We start from the raw sequence: 27,354 nt of genomic DNA, 5'->3' as shown, positions 1-27,354 counted from the left end.
AAGCCCAAGGGGCACTCCAGGCAATCAGAGAAGTTTACAAGTTGCTTGGAGAGAAAAGTCAGCCACCATTCCTTTTTGCGACTCTTTTCAGCCCTTTGGACCCAAAGTCAGTGCTGGAGAGTGGGAGATGGCAGTGTGGGAGCCCAACAGAGCCCTGTCCCACAGGGCTGCTCATTTTGGGAGGGATTCAGCATCTCTGACTGCTGGGATTTTTGGGAAGAGGAGCTGCTGCCTGCTCACTGCAGGAATTGTGTTACTTTGAAGGTGCCTTGATGCTGCTGCACTTTGAAAAGCCTCATGAGCTAATGCTGTTGGACAGGAGGAGGAGCAGGGGGGTGAATTAGACCCAAGAAATCTGAAGTATCTCAGTGAGCGCTGCTAGCAGGACTTGCAGAGAGGGCAGGGAGCTCCTGCAGTGGGATGGGCAGCACAAGACAGGAGAGGCTGTGCACAGGAGCCCTCCTTGTGCCTCCTGGAGTGGAACTGCTGCCCTGTCCCATCCAGCAGCTGAGTGTGTGTGTGTGTCTCTGTGTGTGTGTGTGTGTGTGTGTGTGTGTGTGATGATGGTGTTCGCAGGGGTCCTAGGATGAGGGAAGAGACGAGAATGTTGACTCCATGTTTCAGAAGGCTTGATTTATTATTTTATTATATATATTATATTAAAACTATACTAAAACTATACTAAAAGAATAGAAGAAAGGATTTAATCAGAAGGCTAGCTAAGAATAGAAAAGGAATGATAACAAAATCCTGTGACTGACTGAGACAGTCTGGACAGCTGGACTGTGATTGGCCATTAATTAGAAACAACCACATGAGACCAATCTCAGATCCACCTGTTGCATTCCACAGCAGCAGATAACCATTGGTTACATTTTGTTTCTGAGGCCTTTCAGCTTCTCAGGAGAAAAAAATCCTAAGGAAAGGATTTTTCATAAGATATCCGTGCCGTGTGTGTGTGTTGGGTGTGTGCCTACCCCTGGGCACTGCTCACCACCTGGCATCGCTCCCTGCCCTGGTCTGGGACATCCCATGGCCTCCTTGGGTCAGGGCAGCAGCCACAGGTGATGATTCCCTCCCTGTCCGTGGCAGTTTCCAGCCTGGCCAATTTTTTTGCCTCTTGACTTCAGCTTCATTGATGTTAGGCAGCATTATTGTTTAAAAATAGAAATGTCATGCAATGCTTGAATCAAGTGTCTTGCAAAAACCTGGGGGGCTAAATACAGTTAATTTGCACAATAACCTTCACCTGCCAAGCCAATGTTAGCAGGAGAGCCATGCTTGATGGGGGAGCCTGGGGCTGGGTTTTAGCTCCTCCATGTATAAAGGCACTTGTGGAGGGAGGAGCAGGCAGAGGAGCCTGGGGAATGGTGTCAGGAGGTGGATGGTATGGGCAGTCCCAGTGAGGATGCTGGGTACCAGAGAGGTCAGGTAGCTTTGGAAGGGTGCAGGCTGCACGAGGGCAGCTGCCTGAGGGAGAAAGAACCATCAGCCTTGCTGGTGTGGGGTGAGAGAGATGTGAGGAAGGTGATGCTGCCCTTCCCTGGCAGTCACAGCTGGGTTCTGCCTTGCCTCAGGTCATTCCCACTGTTTCTTTCCTCTGCACTAATAGGATTTGGGAGCTTAGCTACCTTTGTGCAGTAATGACAGCTCATCCCAGAGTCGTTCAGGCATGGCTGCTTGACTGCCTAAAAGCCTGGAAAACTGCTAATGAAAACTAATTCCTGGCCCAGCCGTGGCACCCATGGGGGGACAATTGGGCCATCCATCCCTGCTGGACATGCTGCCCACAGGAGCTGCCAGCCCCCACTGCCCCACAGCATGGAGGTTCTCTGGGGACACAGCTGCTCACCCCGTGCCTGTGTCACCCACCCTGCTCCCAGGGCTCACGGCTGCACAGCCCTACCTGGCAAGGGGGCATCTCTAGCAGCAGGGCTGCTTTTCATCTCACAGGAAAGCCTTAACAAAGTTCAGAGTCTGGAGCAGTTTTGGCTGGAAATGGGGAAAATGTGAGTCTTCAAAAGCCTTTGGCTTTCCTACACGCAGGGCCTGGCATCCATCCTGACCTCCTCACAGATGCCTAGGGAAAGGCTCATGTTTTATTTTGCCCTCTTGGCCTTCTGAATCAGTATTTCCTCTCCCTCCTTCCCACCCAGCTGTTTCTTTCTCTTCTTTGACCCAGCCTGATGCTTCCTCAGATGCCTGCCCTTGGTACCCAGTCTCTCCACCACAGGAACACAGCCTGGCTCTGCCCTGCAAATGCTGCCGAGTCTAGGAATGATTTTTTTTTTTTTCCCAAAAAAAGATGAACTGTGCAATTATTCTCCTAATGGATGTGACACGTTCTCCACATACTGACACTTAACATATGGCGCAAGATTACATCCTTCTAAATGATTCATGCAGTTCATCAGCACCACGATTATCTGCTGCTTTCCAGAGCCATGTCTTCTCATGCAGCTAAAATTCCCAGCCCCATCACTCTGCCCCCCATGGCTCCAGCTGCTGGGGTATTTTCAGCCTCAGGTAGACACTGGGTAGCTCTGCCCATCAGAGAAATCATCTCCACCCAGCCCCTTGTGCAGAGCAGTCAGAGCACAGAGCAGGCCAGGGCTTCCCTGCCAGCACTTCTGGGATGAGGCTGCAAGGTCTGGGAAAACACATCCCACAGGTGAGGTGGCTGGAGCAGTTTACCCATTTCTCCTATAATGAAAAATTCCTTCAAGGAAAAAGCATTCATTGAGATGCAAATTCACCATGCTCTCTGCAGAAAATAAACCCATTTTCCCCTGCACAAGGCTCCAGGAACCTATTTGTAATAGCCCTGCTCAACAATGATATCTCCAGCTCCCCAGGAAAATTAGTGCACATTAGCACAGAGCAGGGTATGGAACCCAGAGCAGCGTCCTGGCCTTGCTGATCCTTGGGACATTCCAGACAGAATTAACACAATTTAGCTTTTCTGACTCACGCACTTTGCCAGGGAACTTTAAATGAGTTTTTAATGCAGAAGCCTGGTCTGCAGCATGTGAATCAGGAGCCTCTTGGGGCATTTACCAGCCAGGCTGCTTTAACAGGAAAAGCCCCACCACACACAAAGCCTCACACTGGGGGAGGCAAGGTAGCAGTGCCATGTGCTGCTCATTTACAGCCAGGAGCTGATTATCCACTGAGTTCAGTGGGACTGCAACTGGCACCAAATCATTTAAGATTCTACAGACAAAAAAGCTCTGCTAAAAAAACCATTGCTCAGACAGCGAGGTAAGTACTCAGATGTTGGGAAAGGCCAGATTTGTGGTTCCCATGCAATTTAATTCTGCTCCATGTGCACTGAAATGAGAGAAAAGCCCCAGGAGGAAGGAGTAAGTGATCATTTAACTAAACTCTGCAGGGCAATGTAGATGGGGGCAGAACAGAGGTCAAACCAACTACTATAAAACTAGCCCTGCCTAATTTCTGATGCTTGAGCTTGCAACCTTCTAACAGAGAGTTTGGCGAGATTTCCCAACCTCTTTTCTTTAAGTTCCCAGTGGCTGCAAAGTCCCCAAGTGTGACCGGGTTCACAGGGGTCCAAGGATGAGGGAAGAGACGAGGATCTGACTCCATGTTTCAGAAGGCTTGATTTATTATTTTATTATATATATTGTATTAAAACTATACTTAAAGAATAAAGGATTTCATCAGAAGGCTGGCTAAGAATAGAAAAAGAAAGAATGATAACAAAAGCTTGTGTCTCGGACAGAGAGTCCAAGCCAGCTGACTGTGATTGGCCTTTAATTAGAAACAACCACATGAGACCAATCCCAGATGCACCTGTTGCATTCCACAGCAGCAGATAACCATTGGTTAACCATTGGTTATACATTTTGTTCCTGAGGCCCCTCAGCTTCCCAGGAGGAAAAATCCTAAGGAAAGGATTTTTCAGAAAATATCATGGCTACACCCAAGGGGCAGGAGCACTGATGTGCAGAGCCCTCCTGGGCCTGGGCCTGGCTTCAGCCAGGGTTTGGAATAATAAACCTCACTAATGGATCTCCTGCACAAAAGAGGAGTTCTTGTGACCCAGACATCTCTGGGCCTGAATCATTTGTCTCTTCCTAAAGTGCCTCAAGAGGCCACTGGTTGCCTCCAAGGCTCTCTCTGGGCAGTTTGTCGTGTTAGGACCGATGCCTGCCTGCCCACTGCCCTGCCTGGGCAGTCACCCATCAGCTGGAGTCACCCTGGCCTGTGCCATCTGCCTTCCCCTGGCATTGCTCCTGCCTGGGACTCCTTGCTGAGCAGAGAAATCAGCACCATCCCAGGTTCCCCTGAAAAGCTCAGCAGGTGCCTGTATGCTGTTTGCAAAGAGCCTTAGATGTTCCTCAACTATATCCCTATTAGCTCTCAGCCTGAAATCCTCCCAGAAATCAAACGGGAACCCTCCAGGCATTTGAAATTAAATATAGCCCAACTTTGCAGCTGCCTGGGCTTCTGCAGGGAGCTTTTGTCTCGCCCACAGTTCCCAGCCGTGCATTCCCTACACAGCTATTTGCTCTCCAAACCATAAATTGCACAGTGAGACTGTGCCTTGTCTCAGCCCTGACAGGTTTGGGTACAAGAAGTATTTCAGGGCATCACTAGCCTCTGACAAGAGCTGCAAGCCAAAGCAGCCCGTCCAAACTGACTGATTTAAAAATGTTTATCTCTAGTAAATATTGTTTCATGCCCTTAATGTCAGTTAAAAATGGACAGGGAAGTATTTCCCCCAGCAGAGAAGCAAGAAGAGTAATTAGCAATAAAAACCCCAAATCCACCAACAGGCAGAGTGAGAAAATAGACAGCAATCAATGTGAAAAGCAGCAAATTAGTCTGGGAAGGAGAAACGATGAGCAGAACAAATCTCTTGTCCAAGGAGGCAAGAAAGCAGCAAAGGGGATTTCCCCCCCTGAAGGAAGCCGAGCAATGGGGGGCTGGGGACTGGAACCAGAGCTGTACTGAGATGGGAAAGGCAGGCATGGACAGTGACTATTCCTGCTTTTTCTCCAGAGTGCAGCCAGCCAGCTGCTGTGGCATGGCCCCTCAGGAACAGCCTTGCCCTCCATGGCAGCGTGTGCTCCCAGCCCCCTTCCCACCGCTGGGTGACTGCCTGCACAGCCAGCAGCTGCCAGCTCCTCCACACAGCTCCCTGGAACTGCTCCTGCAGCTAGAAATTATCTCCCTCTCCCTCTCTGCCTTCCCATGGCGTTCCCTGGGATGCAGAGGCACAGCCTGCCCCGGGACTGCTCAGCCGGGGTTTGGCTGCCCCTGGGTACTGCTCTGTCCCTGCCCCGGCGGGGGCACCTGGGGCAGGGGGGGCTGAGCAGCGAGGACAGCCTGGGGACAACTGGGGGTGGCTTTGTCTTGTCCCTACAGCTGTGTACTGACCACAGGCTGCATCCCACAGGGGCGGGTTTGGAGCAGGGGGAAGGAATTCCAGGCAGGGACACCCTGGTAAGTGAGATTTTGCAAAAGGGGAAGAACGGGGAGGGAGGGAGGGAAGGAAGGAAGGAAGGAAGGAAGGAAGGAAGGAAGGAAGGAAGGAAGGAAGGAAGGAAGGAAGGAAGGAAGGAAGGAAGGAAGGAAGGAAGGAAGGAAGGAAGGAAGGAAGGAAGGAAGGAAGGAAGGAAGGAAGGAAGGAAGGAAGGAAGGAAGGAAGGAAGGAAGGAAGGAAGGAAGGAAGGAAGGAAGGAAGGAAGGAAGGAAGGAAGGAAGGAAGGAAGGAAGGCTTGTAGTGATTTTTTTCTCCAAGTTTTGCTTGTGTAGAAGGGAAGCACAAAGAAGCTGCTGCGTTTCCACCAACTCCTTGCCTTGCCGTAAGAGGGCATCACTTGACCCCAGTGGCTGGAGGGCTGCTGTGGGAGCTGTGTTGGCCTTCCCCCAGCACCATTCCTTGCCTATCCCTCCACTACCTTGCCTTATCAACTCCTCTCTTGCCTTGCCTTGCCTTGCCTACCCCTCCCTGCTGTGCTTTGGCTCTCCCCTCTTCTTGCCCTTGTTTCCACAGGACAAGCCAGGCCTTGGCATCTCCAGGGTCGTTTCTCAGCCGTGGCTGCAGCAGCATGGTGCATCACTGGCATGAGCACAGCACCTCCTTGTCCCAGTCCTGGTTTGGGACAGGTTTGGATACGGTTGCCCCCCCCCGAAAACTCATGGGGACAGGCAGCTGTTAACAGGCATGAAGAAATCTCTGTGGAAACACTGCTCTCCAGAGAACCACCTTTTCAGCAGCAGCTGTGAGATTCAAAGTAATTTTCCCCCCTCCATTTAAGGAGATACCAATAAAAAGCACAAAACCACATTGTGGCTCCATTTTTCTGTGTAGAGGAAAGCAGAAAATACACCATTTTCTAGGAAAGCCACAATCCAAATGCCCAGGGTTTGAAAAAGAATTTTCCCTCTGACAACAATGATTTTGATCATTATCAGCTGGACGCAAAACCCACAAAGCTTCCTGCAGTTTCCTTGCTCTTTGGGAGCACCAGCTCCCTGTTGGGTGCCACGTGGGCTCGGTGTTACCCCACTGGAGGACACCAGTCGATGTGCCCTGTCCCTGGGCACCCAGCCCTGGCTGCTGCCCACCCACCAGAGCCAAAGCTGGCTGATAATTGGGAACTAATTGAATCCATTGCAATTACCTTTCCCCCAGTTCTGTTCCCCCCCTCCCCGGAAGGCTGAGCTCTTTTGGGCTGAGAGCAACAACTGAAATTGTCAGTTCTAATTCCCTATGGCTCCGTTTATTAGGCCAGAGGACTTCCCCAGAGTAATCAAACCCAGCCAGAAAATGCATTAAACTCACAAAACAAACACTGGTGTTTGCAGCACAAAGCCCTTCCTGTCTCATTAAGATCAATTAGGTTGTCTTGAGCAAACTTTCCCCTTTCTTTCTGCTAAGCCTGGACCATTAAGCCCATCCTCCACCTAAACAAGCTCAACGGCAAATCTGAAGGTGAAAAATGCCCACGCATCAGCGCTTTGCTTCCAGGCAAGCTCTCTCCAAAGCGCTGCAAATATAAAGGCGACAAGGCAGGCTGGGCATTCAGGACATCTCTCCCAGAGCCCTTTATCCCGCAGGAAGGATTCGCACACAAGTCAGCTTCTCTCCATCGCTCTGGGATCCACCCCGGCTCTCCCAGCCCCGGCACAGGCTGCAGGATCCTCTCTGGTGAGCGGGCTGTGCTGGAGGCAGCTGCTGCCCTCCCTGCTCAGCCCGGGGGGATGTCCTGCTGCGTTTATTGGAGGCCACAGCGAAGCCTTCCAGGGCCAGAAGTCCCAGCTGGTGCAGAAGGACGCGGCTCATCCGCGGCGCTGATTTCCAGGAGCATCTGCCGCGAGGGGAAGGAGGAATCCATTCAAGCACCGGCAGCCCCAGCCCGCAGCAGCCTGGGCTGGCCATCCCTGCGAGCAACAAGGGGAACAGCCCCGAGAGAAGGAAGGAAGGAAAAGGGGTACCTGCTGTGAGTGGGGTGCATCCCGGGCTGTACCCCGACCCCCGAGGGCTGCTCAGAGCAGCAGAGCTGCAGCAGGGACACACGGGGACACATCCCCTCTCTCCGGCTCACAATGGCCACACGCGAATCCCCAGTTTGGCAACAGCGACCAGTGAGCGGGGTAAGCGCCCGAAGCAGGGACTGCAGCCTCAAAGTCCCTTTGATGTGCAGCCTCCGTCCCCCCTCACCGCTGTGTCGCGGCCCCGCTTTCTCACGGGCATCGCACAGAGCAGAGCAGACGTGACTTTGCTGAGAGCCAGCAAGGAGAGCAAAGATGTAATTAAAGTCCTGACTCTGGCTCCAAATATCGCATAATGAAATTAGCCCCTCGGTGCCAGGCTGTGAGCTTCCTGCCGAGCGGGCGGGCACGGCCCTCCGAGGCTCCCTGAGAGCCAGCTCAGCTCCCAGGGCATTCTGCAGCCCTGCTCCAGGCTGGGCACTGCCGAGCTCCCACAAAAATCACTCCCCCAAGGCACACAAGGCCTGCGGATGCTGGCACAAAGTCCTGGGGTTCCCACAGGGAAGGAGCTCTCCCCGCCCCGTTAGGGACCGCTCATGTGCTCTTCAGTATCCTATTCCCATTGAGTTTAAACACAGCAGGACTTCTGCAGAGGTTCCTGCATCGCCCCCGGCTCCACGGGAACAGGAGATTGGGAGATGCTCATTCCCAAACAAGCGCAGCCTGGCACAGGATTGCAAACACTGCCGGCAGATCCTGACTCCTGCTGCTCGGAATCCCCAGCACGGGAGAGAACAAATTTGCAACTGTGAGCCAAGAAAGTCACTCCCAGACGATATTGCAGAGGAAAGATGATGTTAATTCAACGGGGAGGGTGTCTGCGTGTTGCTTAGGGGTGAAAAAAGAGGAAGGAGGGGAGCTGCCCCCGCCACATCTGAGAACCACAGGAGAAGCTGATAGGATTTCTGCTAGGAGGCAAATAACATCAAGAAGCCTCTGGAGATTGTTTGTTTTCTCAGAAATCTTAACATGCAAAAACTGGCAAATAAACAGCAATTTTAGAGAAACCAAAGAGTCTCTTTTTCCTTTTTTTTTTTTTTAGCACCCAGAAGAGGCAGCCATGCAGGTCTTGCCTGATTACTGTGCCAGGTGCTGCGAGGATGCCTGCAAAGGGAGAACCAGGACTCGAGCAGATACAGGAAACATGACATGGTTGTGTGGCCTGCTTAAGGGTTTATGCTTAGAAAAAGGAATTAGGGCTTGGCTGGTGCAGGATGTTCCTCCTCTGTTGTGCCTTTGCTCTGTCCCTTAGCTGGCCCAGCTATGTGAGAGGCAGCACCTCTGCTCTAAAGGTTGGATTCATGGGACCCACCTTGTGTGGGACTCATCCAAGACAGTAAATCTGCCACGCAGAAAGAGCCAGGAGCTGATGCTGTCACAGCTGATGGTGTCACAGACATTTGCACCTGCATCCTCCCCTTCCACTGGCAAAACTGCTCAAAGCCTTGACCCCAAGGGGAGGTATCAGCAGAACCCTGCTTGGAAAGCTCTGTGCAGCCTGGAGGATCTGTGCCTGCAAAGACAGGGAGGAAAAGGGAGCTTTGCAGTGTGAACTGTGAAGTGTGGATGGACAGAACAGCCAAGGTGAAGTCCTCAGGCTGCTTTGAAGAGCAGCCTCTGTCTGCATAGAGCCCAAGAGAAATCCAGAAATCCATGGGGACCCACTCTGGAGGGTGCGAAGTGCGAGGTGCTCTTGCCAACGAACAAAGCCATTGGCTGAAAAATTGAGTGTTTGCAACTAATTATTTTCAGTAACTGACCAGCTTTACGGATGGTTGAGGAATATTCATCAAATAAATTATTCATGATTTCTTTCCACTGATCAGCAAATCAATTAGCCACAAACCTCTCTCCAATTATTCATCCAGCTCGAGCGGGATAAATGGGGAGATTTATGACACAGACAACCAACTAATGTGTATTTCCAAACAAGGACCCTTAAGATCCATAAACCTTGTTCTGCACTGGCTCAAATGACCCCGTGCTGACTCACAGTTAAACTCTCTGAGCTCATGCCCTGTGTGCTCCCTGCTCTGTAAAGGCTGCTGTCACTCAGCACTCTTGGGAGGTGAGGCAGTGCAGACCCGTGGTATGGAGAGACATGGTCTCAGGGGGCTCAGCAGGGCTCACAAGTGATGTGGAAACACCCCTTGATGAATAAATCAGTAGATATGGCCAAGTCAAACACAAGAGCTGATGCAGAAATAACCAGTGGTGTCCATAAGGTCAGGTGTGATGATGTACAAATCTCTTCAGCTATAAACTCCACAGGTATGGACCTGTTGGGAAGTTGCATTTGTGCAATTTAACCTCTACTGTTATAATTCCCCATAAAAGCACTCTCACACTAAAATTAAGGCATGTTGACAATATTAAGCTGCACAGTAAATGTAAGTAAGGGTTATGAGACTAACAAATAGTCAAATTAGCATAAGAGCTGGCTTTGCCTCGCTGGAGTAACACCATTAGAGTTTGTAAAAGTGAAGCATAATTCAGCATAAGTGTGATAAGTGACCAGAACTGCATAGAGATATCTCTAAATTGCCCTGCTCTGCAAGACTTCCCATGCCAGCCACACTGGTGCTCCAACTCAGAAGGGAGGCCTGCCTGCCATACTTGGCATGGACACAGGTCCCTCATGGCAATCTACAGTACTGCTTGTTAATATGGTTGGAAATTAGGGTTGTGGCTGGCTTGCACAGATAAAGTGAGTCCAGATGTAGGAGAGCAGCTGCTGTACATGCCAGGCAGAGCTTCTTTTCCTGCAGTGAACATGCACAGGAACAGCAAGACACTCCAGGGGAAAAGCATCACTTGCAGCTTTGATTGATCTGGTTAGTGGATTAAGCTCATATTCGTCGAAATACTCTTGCAGCCTTAATCTGCTTTCATCCCACTGCCTGGGAGGGCTCCCTTCTCACAAAGCCCCATCCATAACTCCACAGGGCTCTTTCAGTTGGAGCAGTGTTGGCTACAGGCAAGAGGCTGTGAAGACACCCAGCTTCTGCATGGTGATCTGGTGCAGAGCAGCCTCCAGGCTTTGTCTCCAGAAGCACTTGGTTTCTCTGGCTTTGCTAACTCTCCCACAGTTAGCATCCCAGTGCATCCCAGAACTGTAGCCAGGGATTTCAGGGAGCTGAGGCAGCCAGCCCTGACAGGGGCAGCTGCAGCTTGGGAGGAGTGGTAGCCCCTGGGCCAGACAATTCTGCACCCCAGAAGGGTCCCCCATTCCTGCATGAAGGGACAGTTCTGCCCCTCGCAGGGTGTGGAGGTGAAGTGGTTCCCTCTCAGTGAAGCGCTGTGAACCTGCCAGCGGGTGAGGCTGTGAGCAGGGCTCAGCCTGGTGTCCCTCTGCCCCTCGGTTCTCAGTGCTGCACATCCTCGGTGAGGAGGACAGCCAGAAGGAGTCACTTCTCCTGGATCACCGGTTCTGCACCTCAGGAAAACTCTCAGTCTGAGGCTAGATGTCTAGGACAGAACTCACCACTCTTCTGATGCTGCTGCCAAAAGCCAAAATCTGTGGAGTTAAGAGATTTCTTGCAGTATCCGTTCCTATGCTGGTCACCCACACGCAAAGCCCACCTATGACAGGTTGGTTTCAGCGCCGCTGGGGCTGGAGCTGCTGCAGCAATGTTCCCGGAGAAGCATCGTACCTGTGCCTGGGCAGGGCTGGGAGCGGTGGGAAGTTCAGAGCTGCGGCAGGAGGGGCACTGCGAAATGGGCACTGAGGCAGGGCATGAGCCTGACTCGTGCCAGCGGCGGGACAGTGTGCGACCTCTGCTGTGGGGCCGTGGGGCAGGCTGAGCGGGCCGGAGAACACTGGGCAGCCCCTTGCCCATTTCCCCTGGGAGCTGCCGAGCCACTGCGGGGCACAGGCAGGAGAGCTCCAGTGTCCTGGGCTCTGGGGCTGGCCAGAGGGCTACCCAGGGTAGGGACAGGGAGTCCTGGGCTCTGGCAGCGGCATGGGCTCCAGAGGTCGGCGCTGAGGACTCCGGGGCTCGGGGACTGACCGCAGCCCGCAGGGATGGAGGCGGGGGGAAGGAGGCAAAGGCTCTGGATTCTGATGCCGCTCTTCGGTCCCAGGGATGGGTTCGGCTGTGCCGAGGTCCTGGACAAGTCCCTGAGCCAGCGACAAAGGGACGGGATCCCGGAGGACGGGGTGCTCCCGGACGCCGAGAGCGGGGATAGGGGACCCAGGCTGCGGGACGGCGGTGGAGGAACCCCCGGAACGCCCGGGGGACGGGGCTGCGGCCGGGCCGGCGGGCTCGGGGGTGCCGCCGGCCCCTCCCGGCGGGGCCGGTGCCCGCAGCGCGGGGCGGAGGGGCGGTGGGCACGGCCCCCTCGCCGCGCCGCCCCCCGCCCGCCCCCAGCGCCTCCCGCGGACGGCGGAGCGCGGCGCGGGGCCGCGGGGCCGGCGCGGGGCGGCGAGCGGCGGCGGGGCGGCCGCAGCCCCCGACGGCAGCGGCGGCGATGCGGCGAGGCGGGGCGGCGGGCGGCGAGGCGGGGCGGCGGGCAGCGCGGCGGGGGCGGCGGGGCTGAGCGCCGGGCGGCCGGGGCTCCTCGGCCCCGGGGGGGGCACCCGCCCGCCCGCCCGGCGCCGCACCCGGCTCCGCAGCCGGCACACGGATTTACGGCGCGGACCGCAGCCTCCGGAGCGGCCCGGCAGGTAAGGCACGGCCGGCGGCACCCGGGGGCCTCGCCGTGCCCGCCGCGCATCCCCCCTCATCCGCCGCGCTATCGTCTCGCCGGGCTCCGGACGCGGCACAAGTTTCCCCCGTTGCGGTCCCAGCGGGCACCGGCTCCCCGCTCCCGCCGCCCCCCGATCCCCCGGCGGATGCTGCGGCGATGGGGCTGCCCCGGCTGCGCGCCCCCCCCGCCGCTCGCTCTCCCTCCCGCTCCCCGCTGCGCCCGCAGCCCCGAGCCCCCCGGCCGGACAGCGCCGTGGCCCGGGGTCCCGCTCGGACCGGCCGCAGCGGCGAGGGGCCAGGCGGAGAGCGGGGTCGGCTGCTCGGGCTGCTGCGGGAGAAGGTTCTGTTGCTCTTGGACCAAACTTGGCTTCGGGGAACCTGGCCTCGGGGTGGGAGCCCCGGGAGGGACCGGTGGGACGGGGGAGCCCCGAAGGACATGCCCGGAGCCCGCTGCTGCTCCGGGTGCGGGTGTCTCGCCCCGCGGGGCCCGTCCCGCTCCTGGGGATGCTCCCCGCTAGGCCTCGGCTGGAGGCTGAGCACCGTTTTGGAGCTCGCTTCTCCACAGGGAACGCGGACTCCCTCCAGCCGTGTGGCAGAGCTGAGTGCCGGGAGGCTCGGGATGCTCCCGTTTCCGCCTTGGGAACGCGTTCCCTTCGCAGTCGACCACAGAAAGCGAGTGTGGGAGAGGGGACATAGCCCACGGGAGAGGCAGCACAGCCGGGGACATGAGGAGGGGGTCGGGTTTCCCTGAGAGTGCTGAACACGTTCTGAGCGGGACTTTCCCCCCCTTCCCCGGCCGCGGAGGCGCTGCCCACCGGCAGAGCTGGTGTGCCCCAAGGGCCGGGGGTGCTGCTGGGGGTCCTGCCCTGCCGCTGCCACCGGGTGCGGGTTTTACCGGGGCGCTTCCCTGTGCGTGGAAGATCCCTGTTTGCAGCCTCTTCCCTCTTTTCCCTGCACGGTGGCAGGCTGTCGCCATCGACCGTGCAGACGGGCTGTGCGGCTGAGCTGTGACTTGCCGTGGGCGTGGGGTATCGATCTGTGGCTCTGCCCTGCGGAAGGGAAGGTGTGCTCAGCCCAGCGCATCGCCTGGGGAGCCTGCTCTGTGCTCCTGCTCTGGGGACCTGTCAGATCTGGGGTCCTCCCTCTGGACATGCCGCTGTCACGCTTCTCCTTGGGCAGGCGGGCAGCTGGCACGAGGATTTAGGAGTCCCGTGGTGGTTTGTGCCGGGAACCTGGCTGGCTCTAGCTGTGAGCCACCTTCACGTGGGCGCACAGCGGTGCCCAGTCCCAGCAGGATCCCCTGCACACCTCCCAAGCTTGCTGTGCCCCGCGGGTCATGCACAGCTCCTCGGTCTGCCTGGGGCCGCATCCCGGCTGCGGGATGTCTGCCCTGTGGGCATGGACCGCAGGTGGCACCGGGCTTCCCTCAGCTGCCTGTTGTGTGCCTAAGGGTGCCCTGGGTTTATCTGCAAGAACGGATGTGACTACGGGGGTCTGATCGCTGCGTGCAAAAATCCTCCTTCAGAAATCCCCTTCTCCTGAGCATCGCTGACATAAGGTGAAATAAGCACAGATTCTGCAATTTTAGGGCTCTCTACGGGTTTTGCCACAACCAACAGTAGACGGGACTGAATATAAACTGGGTTTTTATGGGTTTCCCTGGGTTTTTATCTGTTTCCCAATTCGAAGCTCTTGCTGTCAGAATGAAAACAGATGTTTGGCTGCCTGTTTAAACCAGAAACGCCTCTGGTTAGGACACTAGCAGTTTTAGGATCTCCGGCCCCATCCCCTTAACCTCGGTGGCTTCAAAGGTTGCCTGAGCATAACTGTTCTTAAACTCCTCTGGTTGCTGCCAGAGAGGCATCCCCTGCTCCCATTAAAAAATAATAAAGGGATATGTACAAAAATAATAAAGGGATATGTAAAAAATAATAAAGGGAATATATAAAAACTAATGAAGGGAATATGTACAAAAAGCCATGCAAATGGTGGAGGAGGGTCTCAGAGCAATGCGCTGAGGGAAGTGAGCACGGCTTGGCACAGCAGCTCAGCTGGAGCTCGATCTGGCACCGAGTCCCCAGTGCTGCTTCCCCGTGTCCTGTGGGGCTCTGGTGCCTCGCTGTGCCCTGCAGGCACTCCAAGGAGCTCTTCAGAGGAGACGCAGAGGCAGCTCTGGGCCCTTGCTTGGAGAGGCTGCAGCAGCAGTGGGGTGAATATCCATCCCAGGAGTGCCGTGCACACACCAACCTGTGAGACAGCCCTGCTCCTTCTGTTAATTGGCTCATGGATCCAGAGAGAGAGAGAGGGTGCTTTCCTGTGTCTGCTTCTCTGCCTTAACAAACTGGAGCTTGCTATTTTGCTGTGGGACACCTAAAAGCACAGCCAGTGCACCGGGTTGGAGCTCCTCAGCTTGGTTTTCTTGTAGTTGTTCTGACAGCAATGCTGCCCGGGGGGCGGTGCAGGAGGGTCCTGCTGCTGCTGCTGCAGGCTCGGGGTGTGCACAGGGTTACCGAGCAAGGTGGCACTTGCCCAAAAGGCCACGGCAGGGCTCTGCTGAATCCCAGCTCCTGGGGATGCTCCTTTTGCCTGGCCAGCTTGCTGCCAGTGCCCTGACAAGTAGCTTTGTGTATAAATGGGGATTTCTTCAAAACTCCTGGGAGGAGCAGCTGACAACAAATAGCTCAGTGGCAAAAATGTGTGTGTGTGTGTGGTGTGTGAACTACAGCCTAAACGGGAGAGGGAAAACATCCAGTTACAGAACTAATGCAAATGGAGTTGGCTTTCATCTCTCCCTGCAGCATCCTTTGTGGAAGGCATTTGCATTTCCCCAAAGTCAGTTTGCTACCTATCCTTCAAGCAAATCCAGAGTTAGAGACCAGAGGAAAGCCTGTTTACAAGGTGTGGGGTGGCTTGCCAAATCTGGAGAGAACTGAACTCAAAATATTTGATAATGAAAAGTCTTATTTTAAGGTAGCAACACTGAACACAGCAGAGGATGGCACACACAGGCTGCGGTGTGTGCTCCACTTCTGAGTGCAGGGTCGGGGGATCATTCCTGAGCTCCTGCTGCACCAGGTGACCCATCCAGAAGGCTCCTGGGGAGGAGGGGGGTCTCATAAATTCCTCTGACCGCCCCTGGCACAACTCTGAAATGCCGCCGAGGTGTGGCATTCCTGCCGGGGCATCCCGGAGCTGTCCAGCATCAGCCTGTTGGGAGTGTGGGAAGGCTCCCGGGGCTCCCAGCAGAGATCCACCAGCCCTGGGGTCTTCAGTGGTGTGGGGGCTCCTGGCTCTGGCAGCTGCAAACAGCTCCAGGGTGGAGTGCTGCCATTCTGGAGGGGCCTCCAGCCCGGAAGACAGAAACAAAACAGGATTTCAGGAGCACTCCAGCAACAGCTATTAGCTATGCTAAAAGGATTACCAGCTCTGCAGGACTCATCAAGTGTTTAAAACATAACTCAAACATCAAAGGCGACTCTTAAAGGCTCACATTTTCACATCAAGTCACTGTGAAAATTTCTATCCAACTTAATTAAAACATTCACTAGGCTCGTTAAAAACATAAAGAGAAAAAACAAAGGCCTTTTTTCCTTAAGTACCAAGCCATTTGAAGAGAGGAGTTTACAGCAAAGTATGTGTATTTCTTTGTTATAGAATCACCTTTGTGCAAGTTTCCTTTCTCTAGATCACTGTGTCTGACTAAGCTCAAGCTCTCCGAAAAGGAAACAAATATGTTGGTATTGTTTTTGTTGTTTTGTTTTTTCCCTGGCTAGGGACCACAGAAGAGAGATGAAAAAGTGAGAAGAGCTTTGTAGAGAAAGTTAGATAAGAGGGTGGGGGAGTGTCAAAACCAGACCTATAATAGGAAACAAGCCACTGAAGTGCTGGTGAAAGTACCTTTTATCTTGAAGGCTCCAAGTGCTGTGCACTGCATTAATACACATAAGAGCTGAAAAGCAGTCGACAACAACTGGCACCACAACCTTTGCTGGCAGCAGAGTCACCCCAGGTGGGTCACAGCTCACTCACCATCAGTCCCTGACTGCCTCTTTGCTTTGTCTGAGCTCATTTTTGGGCCACTCACTCGAAGAAGGACATTGAGGTGCTGGAGCAAATCCAGAGAAGGGCAATAAAGGTGGTGAAGGGTCTGGAGCACACATCTGATGAGGAGTGGCTGAGGGGCTGGGGGACTCAGGCTGGAGAAAGGGAGGCTCACTGGGGACCTTACAGCTCTCTAGGACCACCTGAAAAGAGGCTCTAAAAAGGTGGGAGTTGCCCAGTTCTTCCAGGTAATAAGATAGGGCAAGAGGAAATGGTCTCAAGGTTCACCAGGAGAGATTTGGGATGGATATTAGAGAAAACTTTTTCATAGAAAGGATTGTCAAGAACTGGAACATGCTGCCCAGGGAAGTAGTTGAGTCACCATCCCTGGATGGATTTAAATGATGTGCCCCTTAGGGATGTCATTCAGTGGTGAATTTGGAAGTGCTAGGTTAGTGGTTGGACTCTACAACCTTAGCAGCTTTTTCCAGTCTAAATGATTCTATGATTCTGTGTTTTGGCTGAGGTGGGATGGGATCAGCCCCATCCCAAGCCCCTTCCCATGTGTGCTTGGTCCTGGTCAGCACCACCATCATCTTCCAAGGGCTGTGATTTAATTATCCTTGCCTGTGATGTGTCCTGTCTCAGGGACACTGGGTCATCCCCAGGCTTCAGCATGTGTTCACCCTGACCACTCTCACCCTGCTCAGAGGCCCCAATTGTTTCCAGTGCCCTGGGGAGATGTAAAACAGGTAGTCAGACTCACTCTGCACAAGGAATTATGCCACTGCAATTATGGGTGCATTAAACACAGTATTTAAACTTAGTGAATGATTTTTTGACATTCATAGAGGCCTTGAACATTGTAGTATTTCATCCCATTATGTTAATTTTCTTGGTTTTGATTAATATTGAATCATCATCCCCAAAAAAGGAATAAATACGTCCTCTCCTTCCTCTTGTTCACATATGAGTTTAATTTCTTCCTCTCCACAGTGTCCTGCCTGGTGCTCGGAAGGGCAGTGCTGAGAAATGCCACGAGGAGAGAGCTGCTCCTGCTGCATCTTCCCAAGGGGATTTGCAGCCTCTCTTCCTTCTTTCCTTCTCACTTGACCATTTTCTCAAGGCAGAATGTAGGACCTGAGCAAAGAGCCTCCTGTAGGGCCTGAGCAAAGAGCCTCTGTCCTGTAGGACCAGAGCTAAGAGTCTCCTGTAGGGCCTGAGCAAAGAGCCTCCCTCCTGTAGGGCCTGAGCAAAGAGCCTCTGTCCTGTAGGACCAGAGCTAAGAGTCTCCTGTAGGGCCTGAGCAAAGAGCCTCACTCCTGTAGGGCCTGAGCAAAGAGCCTCTGTCCTGTAGGACCAGAGCTAAGAGTCTCCTGTAGGAGCTGAGCAAAGAGCCTCCTGTAGGACCAGAGCAGAGAGCCTCTGTCCTGTAGGAGCTGAGCAAAGAGCCTCCTATAGGGCCTGAGCAAAGAGCCTCCCTCCTGTAGGACCAGAGCAAAGAGCCTCCTGTAGGACCAGAGCAAAGAGTCTCCTGTAGGGCCTGAGCAAAGAGCCTCCCTCCTAGAGGGCCTGAGCAAAGAGCCTCCCTCCTGCAGGGCCTGAGCAAAGAGCCCCTGTAGGACCAGAGCAAAGAGCCTCCCTCCTGTAGGGCCTGAGCAAAGAGCTTCCCTCCTGTAACACCTGAGCAAAGAGCCTCCTCCTGTAGGGCCTGAGCAAAGAGCCTCCTGCCCCTGCCACCCTTTGGGCTGGGCCAGCTGTGTCCCCATGGCAGGGAAAGCGAGGTGCTGTCACACAGGGCTGGTGCCATGGGAAGGTGTGTGAGCACAGCCTTTATAACCATGTACTCTGTGCACGCTAGGGATGTGAAATGCGGGAATTAGGAGGTAGACAAGGTTTTTCCATCAAGCATTTATAGCACCTTCCTCACCATGTGTCTAGACATAGCTATAAATGAGGGAGAGGTCTATTACCTGGGAATAAAACTACTGAAACCAGCCCTGGAGAGCTTGATGCTGTATTTCCAAGGAACTAGGAGATTCCTGATGATGAATGTAACAATATCAAAGGCTATAAACTCACCACAGCTGGGTACTGAGTCAGGGGACACACTTAAAATGTACCTGCCACTTGCAGCTTAGACTCAGCATTAACTGCAGTCTCTTGCCAGCCCTTGGCCATTCCAGGGGCTGCCACTTGCTCACAGATCAGGGTTCAGCTCTGCTGACTCCACCAGCTCCAGTGGCATCATAAAACAGTCCAGTGGTCACCACGATCTGATTTCTTATTGCAGTGTGGACCAGTGGTGGTGTGGAGGAGAGTAGAGGTCATCAGTGGAGCCCAGGCTGTGCAGCTCACTGGCAAACTGCCTTCACACCTGAAAACTTGAGGCAGGAGCTCTGCTGAGTGCCTGGCAGTGCTAGTGTGGGTGGGAAATACCTGGGAACTCATCCCAGAATGCCCAGTCTCCATCCTAGTCCTTTTGATAATGGTGGGAGAAGTCATACTGCAGAGATCTAATTTTTTTGGATGCAAATTCTGTTCTCTGATCATTGCTTCTGCCACGTCCAGCACAGCAGGGTCTAAGTCTGCCTAAGGCTTTGCCACACTGTGATAGCATCAGCAAAAGTAGTAAAGAAGAGAATGGACTCCCAAAAGTAGTAAAGAAGAGAATGGAAAAATACTGTGAAGCAAACTCCTGATACACTCCTGACAGTGTCCACAGCAAAAGCCCAGGGAATGATTTTGTTCAGCTGAGAGTAACCTACCTACCCTCATCTGAGTGACTGAGTGGAGTGGCAGGGGATGTCTCTTCTGATCCTTTGGTTGAATTAGAGGATGAAAAAGGAAGTGAAAGGGTCACACTGGTGGCTGGGACATTTTGGGACCTGCTGGCCCACAGCTGACCTGCCTTCTCAGGGAGGAGGGGTGAGAAACAGCAGCATGGCAAGTGGTTGGGGCAGGATGCAGGCGGTGGGGGATTTGGGTCAGCACCTTTGTGGCTGCAGGAGATGCTCCCCAAGCTGGGTTTCCTCCTCCAGTTGGGTTTCCTCCTCCAGTTAGGTTTCCTCCTCCAGATTAGCTTTCCTCTGCAGATGTGCACTGTGTCCAGGCCTTGTAAAACCCCTGCAGAGTTTTCTTGTGTTGCACATTCAGGATTAGGAGGCACTTGGGTAACATGGTCCTCTGAGTACCTAAGACCTATTAAAAATTGCTCTCATTGGACTCCACAAACAGTGCCATTGGGAATGCAGCAATGATTCTGGGATGTGAGTAAATATTGGCCTTGAATGAAGTCATGGATAATGGGAGAGAAGTTATCAACAGCTGTTTAACTTAATATTACTTCCATGCAAGATAACACTGAGCTTTTGCAAGAGGTTAATAACCAGATGCAGAATCCATCACTGCAAAATCTATCACAGGCACCTGGCAAAGTGCATCCATAATTTTTCCACTGGAGTGTTATTACAGCTGAAGGAGCGTGGTAGCAAGGAAATGTGCCAGTGGGCCTGGCTCCAGTGGCACCCCAGGTGATGTTGTTGTGGCTCTGTGCAGTGATTGAGGGACAAGAGTGCTTTTCTGTGGGTCCAGCTCCTCCAGACTGAAGGGGCTAGGATGGCATCATTATAGAGCTGTATTAACAAAGCTTTGCTGCTGCTAATCTGCACATCCAAGCACAGTGACCATGGAGCAAAGAGTCAAGGAGCACAGGGAGGCATTAATACAGATATTTAGAAGGTGGTGGTGAAACATGAAGTGTGCATCAGTTGTGGATCACAGGATCACCACAAAAAAAGTATGCAGCTGATGCTAATCAAGATTTTAACCCAGACTTATGGGTCTGCATCACCTTAGGTGGCTACTGCTATCTGGTATGGCTGTTCCAGCCTGATGCTGGACCTGTAATTCCATGGAACTGTAATTCCAAGAACAGGCTGGGAAAGGCCAGAAGCACTCAGGGAGATTGGAAAGGCTCTGCAAGCGAGCAGTGCTTGGCTCTGCAGCCACCAGGCTTCTCTGCAGAAGGACTCCTTCCCAGGCCTGTCCCAAAATGTGGAGCTGGGACTGAGGAGATAGCCACGTGCCTGTTGCCAGAATGCAGGCCTACCCTGGCTGTTTTAATTCCATTCCTCTCACTTGATCCTGGCCATGGATGCTGTAGGCTTTCAGCATTGAGCTTCACAAGTCAGAGCCCAGGGAAGGGCTGGAGTGGGAGAATGGACCCTGCCTGCTCTCCTCTGCCTGCTGCACCCGCAGGGCTCCCCAGTGCTCTCCCTGATGATCAGGACACAAGGGCACTGTGTCAGTGCCTAGCTGGGACAGGCCTGGCATGGCTCTGAGGACACACATCAGCCTGACTGAGCCCTCAGTGGAGGTTCCTGGCAGTGCTGGGCTGGCTTTCCGTGCCCCTGGCTGCCAGCCCCTGCTTTATCCAGCAGACCACACTGCTGCTCAGCAGAGCTGGCTGCAGATGCTAGGACAGCAGCTGCAGTCCTACTGATCCCTGTGGGGATGATAAGCCCAAATGGAGACCCTTGGGAAATCAGCACAGAATACAAAAATCTGGCTGCAAAGCAGAGTCTGAGACTGTGACAGCTCTGCAGACAAACCCATGTGAGAGTCCAGCTGTGCAGAGCATCCACAGAGAGCTTGCTTTGAATCTGGATTTGGTGCTTGCGATAAGGACCAAAATCTTTATTGGTTTGCACGAGCCCATCACACCTTTTCCTTCTCCCAGAGGAAGCATCTGGAAGCAGATCCAGGTCCTTGCATCCATGGAGACAACAAATCCTCAGCTTCCCTGGGTTCCTCAAGTGGGTTCCTCAGGTTGTGAGGCTGGAGTGAACAAACAGATGAGCACATTGGAAGCATCCAGACTTCTCATGGTCTCAGGGCTAGAAGGGTCAGAGAAATACTCTGGCCTCCCAAAAGAAAGAAGCCCCTCTATGTGCTACTGCTGCTCTGGCTGTTGCACAAGCAGATGGGTGTAGCCATGATATTTTCTGAAAAATCCTTTCCTTAGGATTTTTTCTCCTGGGAAGCTGAGAAGCCTCAGGAACAAAATGTAAACAGTGACTATTTGCTGCTGTGGAATGCAACAGGTGGATCTTTGATTGGTCTCATGTTGGATGTTTGTAATTAATGGCCAATCACAGTCCGGCTGTCTGGGCTGTCTCGGTCAGTCACCAGCTTTTGTTATCATTCTTTCTTTTTCTATTCTTAGCTAGCCTTCTGATGAAATCCTTCCTTCTATTCTTTCAGTATAGTTTTAATATAATATATATAATAAAATAATAAATCAAGCCTTCAGAAACATGGAGTCAACATTCTCGTCTCTTCCCTCATCCTGAGACCCCTGTAAACATGGTCACAGATGGGGATGTGTGTGTTTTCAGGCCATGCCACACTCCTGGTGTTCACTCCCTGCTGGAGCAGCTGGGAGCAGGGGCTGAGTGTGCTGGAGGCCCTCTGGCCTTGCTCACTGCCCAGGTGTTACAGCCCCTGGGAGCTGCTTTTGGGCCAGCACCTTTGAAAGGCTCAGAGCATCACCTGCTTAGGCAAGCACATCTCTGGAGTCTTTAGTAGCTGCAGTTAAGAAGAAAGCTGTGTTACTAATCCTCATATGTAGCTGCTTTTTTCCAGCTCAGGCATTCCAGCTGAACTTTTCCCCCGTGCTGTTTGCAAACCAGGCAGGGTGCGAGCGTGCCCTCACCCTTCCCACACACAGACACAGCAAGGCAGCAAGCAAATGGCAGGTCCCTGCTTGTCCTCAGCAATTAGCAAAGAGCTCCAGCTGCCACTGCTGCTGCCCTGGGATGACTTTTCTGTTTCCCATGGGCTCATTGCTGCAGCAGCAGCAGAGCCAGGCCATGCGGGTCCGCTTCTTTATAGCCGCACCTCGCCCTCGCCTGTCACTCACACGGCGAGGTCCAGTGGTAGTCTGAAATGAACTTTATTATTAAAGGTCCTGAGTTCCTGAGTTATTAAAGGTAAGACAGCCTGGGCTGACCCTTGTGGACATGTATGCCTGCATTTAAAAAGCAAAGGAAATTCCTGTAGACATGTCAGCAGCACCTCGTGCTGAGGCTGGTCAAGTTCTGTGTCTGAGCAAGTGCTCCCTGCTGTGGATTGTAACCTTGTGATTCTCTTCTAGAGCTGGGTTTTAAGCTCCTGCTGAAGTTTGCCTCTGTGAGCAAGGTCCTGGCTGGCAACAGCTTCCCTGTTTTTTTCCAGGAGAACCTGCTGCATGGTGGCTCTGTGAGCAGCACCTCCCCTTGCCCTCAGTCTCCTGCTACCAGGGGTGCCAATGAAGTTTATGCTGCTGCTACACATCCTTTTCCTGAGAAGCTTCCACATAATTCATTTACCTATGGAGCTACGAGCTCCTGTTTTAAAGCTTTCTTTTAATCAGTTTGCAAAATACCCAGCTTCTTGTTTACTCTTGTGTGAGTTCCCCTTATTTATCTTAAATTTCAGGGAGCATGACTGCTGGTTTTCAGTGTGCAAACCACCCTGGGCTCCCTGGGAATGGGAGCCTCTTCCTTCCACTCCTCCCCATCCCTCTGCAAGGTACAGCAATATAATCACTGGTTTGTTCACTTCTTATTTCCCTGACAAATCAATCTTGTGTTGTCTTTGCTTCCTCCTTTGATTTCTTGGCTTTTCTGATCTTCCCACGTTTTCTGCAGCTACACAACTCATCCAAACTAATAACCAGCACATTTTTTCCCCTCAGGTAGAACTGTGTGCCCTCAGGCCTTGGGCAATGCTTGTGCCTCCCTCACTCAGGGTGGAGGTCATGGTGGGGCTCGTAGCCTCACAATTAATTCTGTCCTCTTGATAAGCAGGCTTTGGCAATGAATCCTTGCAGTCCTACACAGATCTTGTGTCAAATTCACAGGAGTTTCATGAGATTAGCATTGCTTTGAACTCCTTCTTCACGCCCAAGTCTAGCAGGGGGAGTATAGGAAATTTATAGTTGCAAAAGAACTTTGCAAAGTTGCACTACACTCCATTTCCTTGGCAAAGGCAAATAAAACTACGCAGGGAGAAGGGAATAAAGAGTGGAGAAAAATGCTGCAGACATAAAGGGAGAAAATGCTGAATGGGAGGGGAGAACTGACAGCCTTAATGTGGATTTGGGGGGAATTTATAAACCTGAAGCCAAGTAATCACAGAGCGTGGGTAGTTTAGGTGACTGTGGGGACTCATTGCTCTTCATTAACCTCGCAACCGCCTGGGTTCAGGTGTCAACTCAACATCAAACCACAGCTGATCAGAACTTTCTCTGTTTGAAAAATTGTGGAGAAATTGGGTTTTCAAGTGGCTGAATGGGATTTCATGAGGCTCCTGCCTTCCTCAATATTGTTAAATCATTCAACATCAAAAATCTAAAAATGGATATTTGGGCCTGAACACAGTTCGGGGCTGCAGCCAATAAGAGCTGAAAAAATGCTGCTGTGTTTGTTTGTAAGTGAGGAGCCTGTGCTCCATTTTCCCCATGTGCCATGGGGGCTTTGTTGCCCCTGCCTCACAGAGAGCTCAGGCAGGATCCAGGCACTGCCTTGCCCAGAGAGCAACACAGAAAGCAACTTCAGTAATTTCTACAGTGAATAACTGTTTTTTTTCCACCTGTATCTGTGGGAACACTCTCCCCTGACCCAGAGGTACAGTGGCGTACATAGGAAAGATGCCATCAAGTTGGAAAATGGTTGGGCTGCAGTAGCTCTGGGATGAGAGCTGTTTATTTGTTTGGGCCAGAAAATGGAAGCGGGTCTGGAGAGTGAAAGAGGCTTTCCCAGGATAGCTGTGACTTGTCAGGGGCTGAGAGAGATGTGCCATGCAAGCCCTGGCTCTTCTGTTTTATATCTGTGTTGCTGATCTGGAATATAGAAATTACTGCTGGGATGGCAGAGTGTCAGATGAAACAGCCAAGTGAAGCATTGCTTTTGGTGGTTGCTGGGTGAGGAGTGCCCATGTTGAAGAAGTGGTGGAAGCCTGGATGAGCAGCCTGGCTGCAGGAGAACTGCCTGAGTTTGGTGCTGATGCCACCAAAGCACCCCTGAGCTTTCAGTTCCATGTGGTCTCACACAAAATTCATGGCTGCTGTCCAGCACAAGGGGAGCCCAGCACATCTTGCATTCCATTGGCAGCACAGTGACCTGCTCAGGTCGAGCTGTAGAAGAAACTGGGAGCAGCCAGGCTGCAGGGTTCTTGTAGCATCCTAGAAATTCAGTGGGACCCTTGTCCTGAGTTAAAGAACCCTCCTGAACTTCCAGCCTGGTGCAGCCTGGTGAGCTCTGGCCATCTCCTCCTCTGGGGTATTCTCCAGTGGCTGCTGCTGTAGAGGTTGTAGGGTAATACAAAATCACACCAGTAGCTTCCACTGGTCTCCTGCATCCTTTTATTTGGTTTAAAATCAAGTGTTTGCGAGTCATCACTGCGAATTCATTGTCAGCCGTCTGTCACGCTTAATTGGGTTGTCCTGTAAAATATCTTGCATATAAGTAAATCAAAAAGAGTGGGGCTCATAAAAGGGCCAGTGTGTGGCACATTGATGTTATTTATAGGCTTCTCTGTGGTGCTCATCGCCATGGCAGCTGTGAAGGTCGATGCTGACACTTGTGAGGGAATGCCAGGGATATTTTTAAACAGCCACGTGTATGGAATGAAGCGGTGCTGATGTGTCCCAGTGCAGCTGGGAGCAAGGCTGCAGTGTCCTGCAGGGAGCCCCCAGCCCCAGGACAGCAGCAGGAGGGCAAGGAGCCATGGCAGGTGAAAGCAGCTCTGTGGGCTAAGGCTGCTGGGGTTGTAGAGCCCACAGCTCCAGTGCCCCGGGTGCTGCATCCTGGCATCTCCTTGGAAAAGTGCGCAACAAGCCAAAGGGGAGAAAAGTACTCACATGGCAGAGGCTGGAGATCCCTTCATCCCTTTTCTCCTCTTCAGGATGAAGCCCTCACGTACCAGCCTGTTTTTCATACCTTTCTGTTGAATTATACTGAAGCCACTGGTGATTGCTCCACAAGTATCCAATAGAAGCTTACTTTCTACAGCTGGCTTTTTTTGATAACATTCTTTCTTCTTAAAAAGCAAACAAAAGCAGCATGTCCTCATGTCAGTTCTGTAACTGGCACATAAAAAGCCTTCCTCAGCCACATCCAAGCAGAGCTGGTTTGAGCATCTGCACCTCAGTTTCCACCTGGAAAGAAGCCTCTTGCAAATTCTTCACTGTCCCAGCAGCATTGCTGTCTCCAGCAGCAGTGCTCCAAAATGACTCTCAGGGGGATGCATAACAAACCCTCAGTGTGTCCTTTTATGACAAAACTACCTGGTCTCTCAGCTGGAGGACCACAGTTCCTGCAAAAACCTGGCCAGGCTCTCTCAGTGAGTACACCTTCATCTTCTCACTTGCATCAGGCTGTCACAGCTCAGCCCTGACCTGAGGAATCCAGGGCTTAGCCAGTCCTTTGTGAATCTCTCTGCCCACCTGAGAAAGGCTTTCTATAAACCTACACCATCCTTCTACTGAGCTAACTGTGACTCTCCCATCTGCAGATGGGCTTTTTTTCTCTGAGGATGAGCAGAGGTCTCTGGAAGGGACCTGGTGCACTCTGTGCCTTTCCTGTCACCCCTGCTCCTCTGCAGCAGAAGCCCAACTGTGCCTGTTTTCCCCTCCTGTGCAGATAAGCAGGTGCTTCTTCCCACCCTGTTCTCGTCTCCTCTCCTTGCTCCCCAGGGCAGCCTCAGTTCCCTGGCTGCTGTTAGCGATGGACCTTTTGTTCCCATGAGATCAACGCTGTGTCCCCGCCACCCCTGGGCTCTAACTGCTCCCCCACAGTGCGGGGAGGCTCCTCAGGAAAGTCCCAGGGGCCATAAAAGTCATTATTTAACATTATTTACCTGTTGATGGCAGCTATTTCTATGGCTGTGGGAGCACAGGGCCCTCATGCCCATGTCTGTAAGCATTCAATTCATGCTTTCTTCACAACAGCAAACTGCCTTTGCCAAAGCCATTTGGTTAAACAGTTGCAGTAAACAAACTCACTGGATTTTTTTTTTCCTGGGGCTGTCCTGGGGTTTATGCAACACTCCACTAACATTTACTGTCCTGGCATCCACTGTTAGTCCCACAGACACCTGCTTGGGAAATGAGTCCACATGGGCAGTGGGAGTGAGGGAGTTGGTGTGATGCTTTCCCTGCCTCCTACAACTCCATTCAAGAGCTCTTCTTGCAGAGCAAATACATGGGGTCTCTTTTTGCTCTGACTGATATGGTTATTAAGCTTTCTGCAGTGGAGAAAAGATTGCAAGGCAATTCAGCTCGCTGGGTCATGAATCCATGTAGATGTTGTGAATGGAAATGATATGCATGTGCCCTGGGCTTTGCCCAATCATACCAAGCAGTAATATAAGTCAGGATGAAAATAAATCTTAATACCAACATGCCCTACATGAAGCAAATACTTATTTTACATAAAACCTAATTTTAGCACGTCAAGACTGTAGCCAATCCACTTTGTCTCACCATGACTTAGCATAATGACATACATATAGGTATGAATATATAGATTTGTAAACACGCTCTTTCCCCCTCCCTATGTTTTTGCTGAATGTGAGAACCCCAAGAGGCAGAACTTGCTGTCTCAGTGAGGAATCTCTGCACACTCACAGCTCTTTTCTCCCTTGCCTGGGCATGGGGAAGGCAGCACGGGCACCCATGTTATGCACAGAGTGATTTCTTTGAGCAGCAGCAGCTAAGAAATGCCAAAGCATGGCTGTAATGCTGACTGGGATCAACAGGGTAGAATGAAATGCTGATGGGTGTCAGGCCCTGGGGATGCTGGCAGGGGATGCTGCCTACAGCCCTGCCTCCCACAGCTGGCCCCACTGTAGTGATCTCAGTGCTGGCAAAAGAGCAGCATCAAAATGCTCTTCAGCATGGGATTCATCAGTGTGCATGCTCTTTGTCTGGTACCTATGGAGAGAATGCCAGAGGTTGTGAGGGAATGCCCTGAGGGAGTCATGATATGCTCAGGTTTTCCAAGTGCTTTGGAAAAAGGAGTGGTGAGCTTTGCTTTTCAGAAAAAACCCAGAAGTC

At 52.5% G+C, this 27,354-nt stretch overlaps 1 protein-coding gene and 1 long non-coding RNA gene across 2 annotated transcripts in view; one reads left to right on the top strand and one right to left on the bottom strand.

Moving 5' to 3' along the window:
• Positions 1–3,607: 3,607 nt before the first annotated feature.
• Positions 3,608–7,985, bottom strand: LOC139594089 (uncharacterized). Its single transcript, XR_011680510.1, has 2 exons — positions 7,468–7,985; positions 3,608–7,340 (listed from the first exon to the last, which is right to left on the bottom strand). It is a non-coding gene; the product is annotated as an uncharacterized lncRNA (long non-coding RNA).
• Positions 7,986–12,010: 4,025 nt separating this feature from the next.
• Positions 12,011–27,354, top strand: part of TMEM121 (transmembrane protein 121) — a 37,149-nt gene continuing 21,805 nt past the window's right edge. The window contains exon 1 of the mRNA XM_071435700.1: positions 12,011–12,190. The gene's annotated coding sequence lies outside the window, so the exon portion shown is untranslated. The remainder of the gene's footprint in view (positions 12,191–27,354) is intronic.

Source organism: Agelaius tricolor, unplaced genomic scaffold (genome assembly GCF_023055355.1).
Source record: "Agelaius tricolor isolate 1412-34295 unplaced genomic scaffold, bAgeTri1.0.p SCAF_11, whole genome shotgun sequence".
NCBI classification, from domain to species: Eukaryota; Metazoa; Chordata; class Aves; order Passeriformes; family Icteridae; genus Agelaius; species Agelaius tricolor.
The sequence above is the reverse complement of the archived record's forward strand: the minus strand, read 5'-3'. Positions and strand labels throughout refer to the sequence as shown.